This window comes from Primulina tabacum, chromosome 6 (assembly GCF_025594145.1).
Source record: "Primulina tabacum isolate GXHZ01 chromosome 6, ASM2559414v2, whole genome shotgun sequence".
Taxonomy (NCBI): Eukaryota; Viridiplantae; Streptophyta; class Magnoliopsida; order Lamiales; family Gesneriaceae; genus Primulina; species Primulina tabacum.
Window position 1 is genome coordinate 19737448 of NC_134555.1, and position 13072 is coordinate 19750519.

The following is a 13072-nucleotide window of genomic DNA, read 5'->3' on the forward strand; positions in this document are numbered from 1 at the left end:
TGTTGATCTACTAACTAAGCCTTTACCAGGACCATTATTCGAGAAGCATCGCGAATCGATGGGTTTGAAGCATATGGGTAGTTGGCTCTAGTGCAAGTGGGAGATTGTTAGAGTAGGTGCCCGTCGAGCCAAGTGTTGGCCGAGTTTTCACAATAAAACTCTATGTATAAACAATCTTTATTTTAATAATATTTGAAATTATTGTTTTGGCACATCTTTATCTGTATACCCATGCTAGTTGCATAGATAAAACCCTTGTATATACAAATAGTAGAAAGAATATGAGATGCTCATATGATGAGTATCATGAAACTCATATTTGGAATACTGTATATTTAAACAGTTCCTAGTCGATTCAGCCGCCGCTAAGAAGGATATAGGCCGCTCGAGTTCGAGACTAGTATCTGCGATGTGAGTACCATGTTTCATTGGTAGCGGACATTGTGATGTCCGAGCATGCAGATAGGTGCTCCTTGAAGAGTGCACTGAAATACCCTCCATAAAGGACTTTCCAAGTGGTTCTCACTTATCGAGTGGAAACGTCCTAGTTTATGGTTGTACACCATTAGTCCTTATGACCTGGGACAACATTGAGACTCTATGTGCTAGCATTGAACTTTGACTTGTTTAACGACTCTCAACGGGTCATCAGGTGGCAAGGTTGGGTGTTTTGTCGAAACATATAGGAGTCGATGCATTGTAGTCGGGGATTCACCGCTTACCTTCGGGTATGGATATCCTATGTGTATGTAGTATGAAATCTCTGATCAGATTATGGTGGTAATTATGAAAGGGGTTTCATAGATTACACCATCGATGCAACTACAACATGACACATAGTATCAATTCATTGACAACTCTCGATATACCAATGGTTGTCGAATCGATCGGGATATATGAGTTGAAGGGACCGTACTGTACGCTAACCATAATTGAATGGTTCTTGCAGGCACTATCATTTTATACCAAGGGAATCATGTAAGCGATGCTCCTAGGCGTTTAACATGATTGGTTGGGTACTATCAGACTTGAGTTCTGACGTTCTTATTATCAAGAAGTTGATAAGTAAGAATGGAGCAATTGGGGTATGCTCGTATAAGGACATGTTTAGTCCGAATCACATGGAGATGTGAACCCACGGCTTGTTGTATCAATGAACCATTGAGGGTCACACAAGTGCTAACTTTTTAGATCCCGTTGAGAAGTAAAATAGTTCAATGTGTTGAACGGCTTATAAAGGAGTTTATAAGCGTAAATAAAAATAGAAGTATGACTTCTATAAGGAGAATATAACTTTTAATTTGAGGAAGTGTTCTAAATTAAAAGTTGGCCAAACGAGTAATGTATTTGAAAATTGTGATTTTCATATACATTATTATGGACTAAATTAAATTAATTCAAGTGTTGAATTAATTAAACACTAGTGGACCTAGTAGAGTCCAAATAATTAAATTAATTCAAGTGTTGGATTAATTAAACAACATTGGGCCTTGTAGAGCCCAATTAGAAATAATTATTAAACTAGTGGGCTTGAGTAAAATCAAGTAAGGTTTATTTGGTCTCAAATTTGTTTAAGACAATTAAATTAGAGTCCATGGGCCTTGTAATTGTTACAAGCCCAAATAGAATGTGCATGGGAAGGTGAAGAGTTGGGAGACAACTTTTTCCATGTCCAAGGCATGGCATGCTTTTGGGACAACACAACAACTTTTTCCACAACCAAGAAAACTCTCCCTTCTCTCCCTTAGACCATATGGCCGAAATTTTCATTCTAATTCTCCCAATTTTTGCTTCTTCAATTGTTGAAGATTGCACACACTTCTCAAAGAAAAATGCTCTAATTTTTCTAGTGCAAAATTAGAGTGGATCTATCTTGTTGGTGGTGGACCTAATTTGAAGAAAGGAGTCCAAAAGAAAGGTGAAGCTTGTAGATTGTCTTGCCATTCAAGAGCTAAGGTGTTTACACTTTAGTTGGAGCCAACAATCAATCTTTGAGATTGATAGGTACATTTCTAAAACACCCGATGTATGACATTTCGTGTTTTTGTATTTGCTACACACTATAGTTGAGGTGTTCGGTTTTCTTGCTAAAAATTAAATTTTGAAACTTCCGTTGCGTTTTGAACACCTAAAATCGATCCCTTTCAGTAGGAAAGTGTAGCCAGTAATAGTGATCAATGGAGCCTTAACTCCAGCAAGCTTCTTCTTATCACCAGATTCAGTGACTTTCTTCTTCGGTAGAATGGCAGATAGAGGCAACTAATCCTAAGTTGAGGGTTCAGTTGGAACAGCTTTCAGTGAGATAGCCTTGATAGGCTGTTCAGCCCCCGACTGCATCAATTTTTGAGTTGGAATGATCCCAACAGCAACAGTAGGCTTTGTCTTCAAGGCTCGTGGCTTCTTGACGAGCTTGGGCGATGGAGTCTTTTCTGAATCAGCTTCACTGACAATCAGCTTGCGCTTAATAACCTTCTTCTGAGTCTCCTTTCGTGCTTTCTTAACTGATATGGGAGCTCCTTCCATCCCAATCTCCTTCTTCACTTGAATAAAATTCTCAGGAGTCATGTCCAGTTTCTGCTTGGGTGGCTGGACATTTTTGGCATTGAAGATTTTCAGTTTTGATGATTTCTCAGAATCGTCAGTCACAATTCCCTTGACCTTCAGCAAATAGCTGAGCTGCACCGCAAAGCCCTTGGATTGCTTGGAAGTTTGAAACATGTTCCTCAAGATATTTAAAATAATGTTCTTCCATTTCATCTTTCTTTCAGCCATGATTGCAGTCATAGCTTGAAACTTCTCATTAGTGAGTGCAGCAAAAGATCCTGCCTTTGCTAAGATCCCCTTCGCTACAATATCTGTCAGTAGTTGTACTTCGGGCATTAGTTCCTTCTTGGGATTGGAAACTTTGATTTTCCAACCATCAGCAGAGAGTAGGGTTTGCATCTCTTCAACATCAGATGATTTTACCTCAGAGAGGTTAACTAGCCCATCAGTAGGCAGTTAAAAAAGGTTGCAGAAGAAGTCCTCTTCAATGATCAGCAACTGACCATTTACAGTAGTTGCGATACTGCCTTCTTTAGTGACATATCCGGTGGCATAGAGATCGTGGATCTCCTTACGATAAATTTCTTGAGAAGATAATCCTAGAAATTGTTTCAGTCCAGCTGCAGTTTCAGAAAAACGTTCTTGACTTCTTCTTCTTTTACCTTCAAAACTGAATCAAAGTCGATCGCCTTAACGTTCATAACATGAGCTGGGATTTGGTTTGCCATTTGAGTGAAATCTGCGAAAAAGAGTATGTTTTGAGTAGAATTTTGCTCTATATGCTTGAATGTGCGCGTGAGAAGAAAAACTGAATTGGAGCGACTGTTCAAATTTTTGGACACGTGTCAGTCCAAGAAAATTTGAATTTAAAACGTGCGTACGTGTGATAAAAACGTGTATAGAATATGAATGGATTATGTGGGTCAACGTTTCAAAATACTATTCAATGAAAGGCATCAATTAATGCTTCGACAAATAGTCACATCATTTAATATAGAATATCATTCGATTTATCAGTTAACATATTTGAGAAGATACGTTGGGTCAGCAACTGAGTGACAAGTTGAAAACTTAATCAGTTCAGTTGAAGACCAACTGACAATTGTCTTCTCAGTTAACTTTTTGCTCGATATTCCCCCTTAATAAATGCAAATAAATAAGGGTAAGAGAAACATAGTCTGAATCAGTTAAGGCTTGATGACTCTTTGTCTTCCTCCTGTCCCTTTCTATAAATTAAGATCATTGTCATTTGGTAATGACATCTGAACTCCAATGGAATGTGAAAGCAGCACTCATGTCCCTCCTCCTTCATGGACGCCTGAACGTATTCAGATGTTTAAAAGTGATGCTGAGGAGTACGTCTTTATAAAGGTTATGTCCGTTTGGACTACTGCTCACTACATCCAATCAATCAATGATGGAGAGTTCCCTACTTCTGCTCAGCAGAGATCATTAGCAAGGAAGCTTAAAAGGCGTGCTCAAGTGGATCATATATCTGATCTAGTCAAGGATGATGTGTTGATCGACATGATGCAGTTGAAGGAATGGCACTTGCTTCAAAAAATTGAAAATGCCGAAGTCTTCAAGAATATTAGGAGTCATGACTTGAATAACTGGTTGATGTTATGGCAAGATGCCATAGGAAGTGAACTAAGTGATGTTGTATGGTTTCGATTTTATTCGTACTAAAATCTTGATTTGTACCATTTCTGTTGTCTCTATGCCTTTCTGCAAAACTTAACTTTCATCAGTTGACAAACAGTTAATGAATTGAATTCAATAACTGATAAATGACTAACTGACATAAGTTGACAAACAGTTAACGAAATGAATTCAATAACTGATAAATAACTAACTGACATCAGTTGACAAGCATTTAAATGACAAAATGAATGAACAGTTGTTGACAAAGCAGTAATAAAACTGATATAATTAAGATAAATAAATTAAACCAAGTATATTGCGAAAGTGAAAACTTAGTCTCTGGCAATGATTTGGTGAAGATATCATCAGCTTGTTGTTCAGTTAACACATATTCCAGTCTGATAGCTTTCATTCTTTAGCATCAACTCCATAATCTTTCTGTTGTTGCTGAATCCAGAGCAGTTGGCCATATCAGGTTCCAGCTGCAAGGTATTCTGTTTCAGTTGTGGAAGTAGCTATGTATGTTTGTGTGAGGGCCCGTATTTCGTATTCATAATTTTGCGGAATTATTAAAAATTTTCTCTTTAAATAAATAAACTTGCAACGTATAAAAACTTTCGTAAAATAACCCAACGATTAAACATAAACATAGCAGCGGAAACTGAATAATGTTTTAAACAATAACTTAAAAATGAATAAAAGTTATAATAAGAGTTTGAACATAAAACTAAATAGATAAACGTGAGGTCCTCGGGTTCGTACTACCGCCGATCCGAGCTAACTCACTGGTCCACGCCCTCAGCCTCTGCATCGTCAGAACCTACATAAATCAAGTCTAGTAAGTCTAAAGACCTAGCATGAATATATCGTGAATAACAAATAAATACGTAATAAGATCGCATGCAACGTAAAAATATCGTAAACTGAATCGTAACGTGATAACATAAGCATGAGTAAATATAGATACGTGCACATCATAAAAATCGTACGTAAAAGCTTTGCTCACTACGAGCCATATCATATCATATCGTAATTTTCTGTAGAAATAATGTGTCAAAGCAAGTGGCTCATAACATAATCGCCTGATCAGACTAAACCACAGTATACTGGGCGGTAGAGATCACCACAGCCCTTGAACTGGATATCCGTACCTGTACATAATCCTAAACCAGTCGTAAGTCATCGGGTGGGGAGGTCCCCGGTCACGCATCCCGGCTTCCAAACCCATACTACTTGGAGAGGTCCCCGACTGCGTGCGTCGGCTTCCAAACCCATAACATAAATGGCCACAAGACAGATCGCATATCTAAAAAATAAAGCATTTTCATATTTTGCACTTAAATATACTTACTGTGGGGACCCAGACGCTAATCATCTTCTTAATCATCTTTGGGATTTAATTATCAATTAAGATAAACAGGGTCTAAAAATTTTTCTTTTTTACAAAAAATTTAAATGCGGAACGTAATGGAATTGAACTAATATACATCTCAGTATAAAAGTACAATAATATACAACAATCATTCAAACTAGTCTAAGGTTCGACTACTAAATTTCAAGTATTAAACCAAGTCTATAATAAGTCCGGAATCACCACTCTAAACTCCTCTTCTCTCATCATCTTCTTGACCCCGATCTTGTCCCACCTGTTGTCATGCACACATACAAAACAAGACAACAGCCGGATACCCCGGTGAGAATAAATCCCAGTATAAAACATGGTAGACATGCATATACACAATATAAATCATAAAGCATACTATCATGCATAAAATCAATAGAATAGGTTCCATAGTCTATGAAACCAAATCAAAATATGCATCCATTAACAATGGGTTTCAAAATCTCTGAAACCAAAACAAAATAAGCATGCAACTCAATTCAATTCATATCTTGACTCGACTCGACTCTAACTCTAGGGATCCCAGTGTGAATAAGACGTCACCGTCTGTCATCTACCCACCCAATTGGGGTAACTGTACGTCTTATTCCTAGACTTCGGCCCTGTCTGTATCGAATATCTACAATCGGAGTGACTCTGATCCGAAGCGTCGATACCACCGAACGTCTAGTAATTTGGCAAATCTACCAAACGACTCTCCTATCTCAAATACTTGAATATAAATCTATAAACAAGGCATAATCTTAATCAAACATATAAGACAATCTAGTATGTGATTTTTGTTGGGAAACTCAAATTGAATCTCATTTGAGTTGTGTCTTCCCCAAACAAACATGAATTATACCTTTGTCTTCCCGGTCTGACGAAGACTAAGTCTTGTATTCCAATCGGTCCATAACCAGTCTGGCAATGACAATTGCATAAATACAATATCAGTATATAACTCAATTCAAAACCTGTTCTGGTCAATACTCAATGCAATACATAATCTGGTCCATATCGGAACAATGTACAATCTTATTCATATCAACAATATCACGATACAATCGAAATCATTGCTGAATCTGATCGATCTCAATCAACTGATGTTTCGACGGCATAACAATACAGTCTTGATAACCCCGTCAATTTCAACATCACAGAAATACTACAAGAATTCATAATCAGTATCAATACAATTCATAATCTCAATATCGGTACACTTAAAATCAGTAACAACACTACTCTGATATCAAATCTCAATCAAATTAGCTCCAAAAATCATAACAATTACATACACAGTCTGTTTTGCGATCTGACTTCAATTATACGATGCCTACTATATCAGAAACACCATATCTGGTTCATATTCAAATCGAACAATATCATGTTTTCAAATCATCTCAAAACTTAATAAAACTTATGTAAGGCCCGAGATTTTGATTACCGTAATCGGAAATGATTTGGGTATATTTACCGTAATCTGATATTAATCTGGGATGATTTCTTGATTAATTGAAGTGATTATAGACGAAACGAAGTGGACCGGGAAAGACGAGAAAAGACACGAATTAGGTGCGAGGGAGGTGCCACTCGCGCACATGCGCGACGTGATGCGCGAGCTGTGCGCGAGTTGGGCAGAAGATCCCGCGCATATGCGCGGAGTGATTGCGCGCATATGCGCGAGCTGTAGTATGTTTTGTCCAGAGAACCTCGCGCATATGCGCCGAGGTGAGGCGCGCATATGCGCGAGAGATGCCGAGACACACGCGCTGAGAAATGGTGTCTCGCGCATATGCGCGATGTCAGTGCGCGCATATGCGCGAGTATTCCTGTAGCCAAAGTTTTGAGACAGAACCTTTGGCGCATATGCGCGGAGTTGAGGCACGCATATGCGCCAGCAGTTGTGAAGCAGCGCATCGAGACCAGTAGGTCTCGCGCATATGCGCCGTTTGGGGTCGCGCATATGCGCGAGACATGCAGATTGAGGAGTCGCCTCGTTTCTTGATTCTTGCATGTGTAAATATATATATATATATATATGTAAATGGACGAAATTTACATTCAATAATCCGAGGAAGCTTCGGGGAAAAGGCTCCGTCCGTTATTTTCGAAATTGATTTACGAGCAAACCGTCTGTTTGATTTTGAATCCGACTTCAGTGCTGTGTTCCTATCAACGCAGGCTACAACTGGACGTAAGTTTTGTTACGTTTAAATAAGATTTGAAATTATGATATTGCCAGAATTGAATGGAATTCATATATGATGTTCTTGACATGTTAGACATCATAGAATTGAAGTCAGATTAAGAAACGGACTGTTTATGGAATTGTTATGAATTTTGGAGTCGATTTGATTGAGAATCAATATCAGATTTATATTATCGTTGAAATTATGAGTTATATCGATAGTGATTATGAGTTCTGGAATTATATCTGTGGTGTTGGAATTGACAGGGTTATCGAGACTGTATTGTTATGCCGTCGAAACATCCGTAAATTGATATTGATCAGACTCGGTATTGATTGAGATGGTATCGTGGTATCATATGTCGATTGACATTGATCAGATTATGTTTTGATTTGAGTATTAATCAGAACAGGTTTTGAACTGAGTTGTATACTGATATTGTATCTATTCGATTGTCATTATCAGATTGGGTATGGACAGAGTTGACTTCGATACTTCGTCTTCGTCGGACCGAGAAGATAAATGTATAAATTAATGTTGAGTTGGGATTGCACAACTCGAGTGAGGTTTGACTCGAGTCTCCCTAAATCACATACTTAGTTTATTATAGTGATATTTGTAATTGATGAGATTGATGTTTGTAGTTTATTGATTTATAGCCACTGCATGTATTGACTACTGATTCGTTTGGTCATTGGCTGATTCGCCTAGTCACCGGCTGATTCGTCTAGTTATTGGCTGATTCGTCTAGTTATTGACTAATTCGTCTAAACTTTGGCTGATTCGCTTAATTACTGGCTGATTCGTCTAGTTATTGGCTGATTCGCTTAATTCTTGACTAATTCGTCAATTCTGCGGCTGTTTCGCCCAGACACTGGATATATAAATTATATCGATGCCGTTTAGGGTTGATTCATTCCTATCGACTGAGATTCGATATAATTATCAATATCCAGACATTGGGATCCCTAGGTTAGAGTTGAGTCGAGTCTGAGACGACGCGTTGTTTGAGTCGAGTCTGTGATGACTAGTTGATTTACAGTTTTATATCATTCATGTTTGTTGATTGGCTGCATGTGAATGATATTTGTTATATGCTTTTGTATATGTTTTTATATGATTTCATGTTTACATTGTTTATACTGGGATTTACTCTCACCGGAGTTATCCGGCTATTGTCTTGTTTTGTATGTGTGCATGACAACAGGTGGGACAGGTTCAGGGTCGAGGAGATAAGGAAATATCGTGATTAGAGTGGAGGCTCCGGACTTGGATTAGAGATAGGGTTGGACACTTGATATTAGCTGTTAAACCTTAGTTGAATAAATGTATGTAGTACAGGACTTGTACTTTTATACTAAGATGTATATATGTTTTATTTCACTACTTTCTGCATTTTAAAGAAAAAAATTTATACCATGTTTTATAATTGATTAATTAGTCCCAATTATGATTAAGAACATGATTAGCGTCCGGGCCCCCACAGCAGGTGGTATCAGAGTACTTCGACTGATCTGTTAGATGTGTCAGAAACTCAGATGGAAATAAAGTTGAAGGAGTTTCAGTTATTTCAGCCGCCGATTCTGAGTGGTATCGAAACGTCTGAAGATTGTGAGAACTGGTTTGATGACATAGAAATACTGTTTGAGTTACTTGATTGTATAGATGAACAGAGAATTAAAATGGTGCCTAACCAGTTACGAGAAGCCGCCAGGAGTTGGTGGATTACAAGTAAAAGAATGTTAGAACAGAGAGGTACAGTGATTTCGTGAGAAATATTCAGATCTGAATTTTATCAAAGATTTTTCCCAGTTTCGTATCGAGAGGATAAGAAAGCAGAATTTGTGAATTTGAGGCAAGGTCAACTGAATATTGAAGAGTACGTTGCTAAATTCTCTACTTTACTGCGTTTTGTTCCTCATATAGCTGGGAATGATGAAGCTGTAGCTGAGCAGTTCATCAAAGGATTGAATTCAGAGATAGTTGCATTGATAAATATGCAGCGACCTTACCATTTTGCTGATGCCTTGAGTAGAGCGAAGAGAGCGGAGGCGAGTCTGATTAGACAATTAGGAAGGGTGTGGGCAATGCAACCTCAGACACAACAATCCCCTCTCCGATTGGATAGAGGCAGTACGAGTGGGAAGCAAGATTTGCTGAAAGCTCGAAAGAAACAGTTTAAGAAGTTAGGAAGCGGACCCGGTGGTTCATCTAGCCCGAGTTATACTGGAGTTTATTGCAGGACTTGCGGAGGGAGACATTCCGCGGAGCAATGCCAGGGAGTGACTGGTAGGTGCAATATCTGTAAACAGCAAGGACACTTTGCTAGAGTTTGTCCACAGAAAGGTTCCCGAAGATTTCAGGGAGCAGAATCATCGGGTGGTAGTGATCGAGGAACAGACCCAGGACACATGTGATAATATAGTGGCAGGTAATAATCTTTTATGATTATGTTGCATATGTATTGACATATACTAATGCATTCCCTACGATTATCTTTGACTAAGTTGTATTGATATATGTTGTACCTGCTGGGTCTGTATTACTGTAGTATTGATCTTTTTACCTTTTGGGGAAAGGAATTGATATCAGTGAATTCTGTGATATATTGTGTACTGCAGTAAAAAGAGAATGAGATTGAATTAGATTGTATTGTACTTGTGTTATCTGATTTTGATTACATTATTGATAGTAATATGCTAACAAGTATAGAACTATTATAGATTCTTGCCAGGAGATGGTAAGAGTCGGACCTGAAATGGCCGATGAACGAATGATATACGGTAATGATTCTCGATTTTGAATTCCTTGATATCCGTATTATGTATGATTCGATGATTATCGAAAAGAATGGAGTAATTCCTTATGTATTCAGTTGATTACTGAAGTTGAGCCTGTCTGGGAATGATTTGTCAGTAGCAGGAGAGTTGCTATAGTCGTTCCAGATGAAATTCAGGGTTTGTCTTATATCAGGGAGAGTGACTTCAGCCTTGATTTGATATCAGGTATGGATTTCATTTTAGACTTATGTACAGAATGATATTGATTGAATTGAAAGAATTGAAATGTCAGCTAGAAGATTTACTGCCTGAGAGTTAGAGTTACATCTGATTATGTGTTCCTCTGGGAAATACTTCAGTTCTGTGTAGGGGTTGATAAATCCTGTGTTCCGAAGTGTTCTGATGACCTTATGCTCGTGTTATCTACGATATTTTGATATATTCGCAGCGTATGATTGATTGAATCGAACAGTAGAAATTTGTATTGAATATTCTGGGAACTGAGATTGTTGTATACAGAATTGTTCGGCTGTGAATCCAGATTGCAATAGATTGCATTCAGAGTATGTGATATCTGAAGATAGTATACTGATTGATTATAGTACAGTTGAGACAGTGATCAGATTGTTCAGAACTTGATTTCGATAGTCAGAACAGTGTGTTAATCAGAATACCAGGTATGTAATGCTTTATTTTATATAATTAGCTAAATTGTTGTGCCAGATATTTCGAATTTGAAATGACAGGTATTGTCAGAGGCACACAGTAGTAGATTCCGTATTATTCTAGTAACAAGAAATGTGTGATAATACGAACGGACAGTTTTGATGTAAATAAACGAAATCAGTTATGTCAGAGTTGTATTGAAATGTCTAAATCGCTGACAGATGAAGACAGAAAGATAGAAACCAGGAAATTGGTTATACAGATTATCGATTCTTTAATAGAAATGAGGGTACATTTCTATGAATTTCGTGATGAAACTATCGAAAATTTTGCTATGACGGTGATATGATGTGATTACTATTGAACGATTGTTCAAATCTGCGGATGTTATATTGTACAGGATGACGTACAGATATGACAAGACGACTGAGAGGTATGTCAGAAAAGAAGTCAGATGGTATTGAATGCCTGAGTTAATTATATCATACCGTGATTTTTGGTTAATTTTATACTTTTGGCAGAATGTATAGCATGATGTTTTATCTATGGATTATAGATTGACGGATAATTGGATTGAACTATCTAGATACTGGAGGATATCCAGGAACTGTAGTGCTGGATTTTAGCACTAGTGACCTGAGATCTTGTCACTTTATGAATTATTGTATAATTATAGCTATCAAACGAGTATTGAGATAGCTACAGACGAGACATTGTACAGTGAGTACTACAAATTTCCTCTGAATGGGAATGATATTACGGTGATATCTGAGATTGGATTTGACAACAGCTGATGATATGGATTTGGTATGAGCTGTTGATTGGTATATACAGATGTTGTATAGCCAATAATTGCAAGTAATTTTATCAGAATAGTTTGATAGAATGAATTTGCTGAAGTAACCTCTATTATACATTCCTTCCTTATCTGATTTGATTGCCTCTGATTTAGAGGACGAAATCATATCTTAGAGGGGGAGAAATGGAAGGCCCGAGAATTTGATTACCGTAATCGGAAATGATTTGGGTATATTTACCGTAATCTGATATTAATCTGGGATGATTTCTTGATTAATTGAAGTGATTATAGACGGAACGGAGTGGACCGGAAAAGACGAGAAAAGACACGAATTAGGTGCGAGGGAGGTGCCACTCGCGCACATGCGCGACGTGATGCGCGAGTTGTGCGCGAGTTGGGCAGAAGATCCCGCGCATATGCGCGGAGTGATTGCGCGCATATGCGCGAGCTGTAGTATGTTTTGTCCAGAGAACCTCGCGCATATGCGCCGAGGTGAGGCGCGCATATGCGCCGAGGTGAGGCGCGCATATGCGCGAGAGATGCCGAGACACACGCGCTGAGAAATGGTGTCTCGCGCATATGCGCGATGTCACTGCGCGCATATGCGCGAGTAGTCCTGTAGCCAAAGTTTTGAGACAGAACCTTTGGCGCATATGCGCGGAGTTGAGGCGCGCATATGCGCCAGCAGTTGTGAAGCAGCGCATCGAGACCAGTAGGTCTCGCGCATATGCGCCGTTTGGGGTCGCGCATATGCGCGAGACATGCAGATTGAGGAGTCGCCATGTTTCTTGATTCATGCATGTGTATATATATATATATATATATGTAAATGGACGAAATTTACATTCAATAATCCGAGGAAGCTTCGGGGAAAAGGCTCCGTCCGTGATTTTCGAAATTGATTTACGAGCGAACCGTCTGTTTGATTTTGAATCCGACTTCAGTACTGTGTTCCTATCAACGCAGTCTACAACTGGACGTAAGTTTTGTTACGTTTAGATATGATTTGAAATTATGATATTGCCAGAATTGAATGGAATTCATATATGATGTTCTTGACATGTTA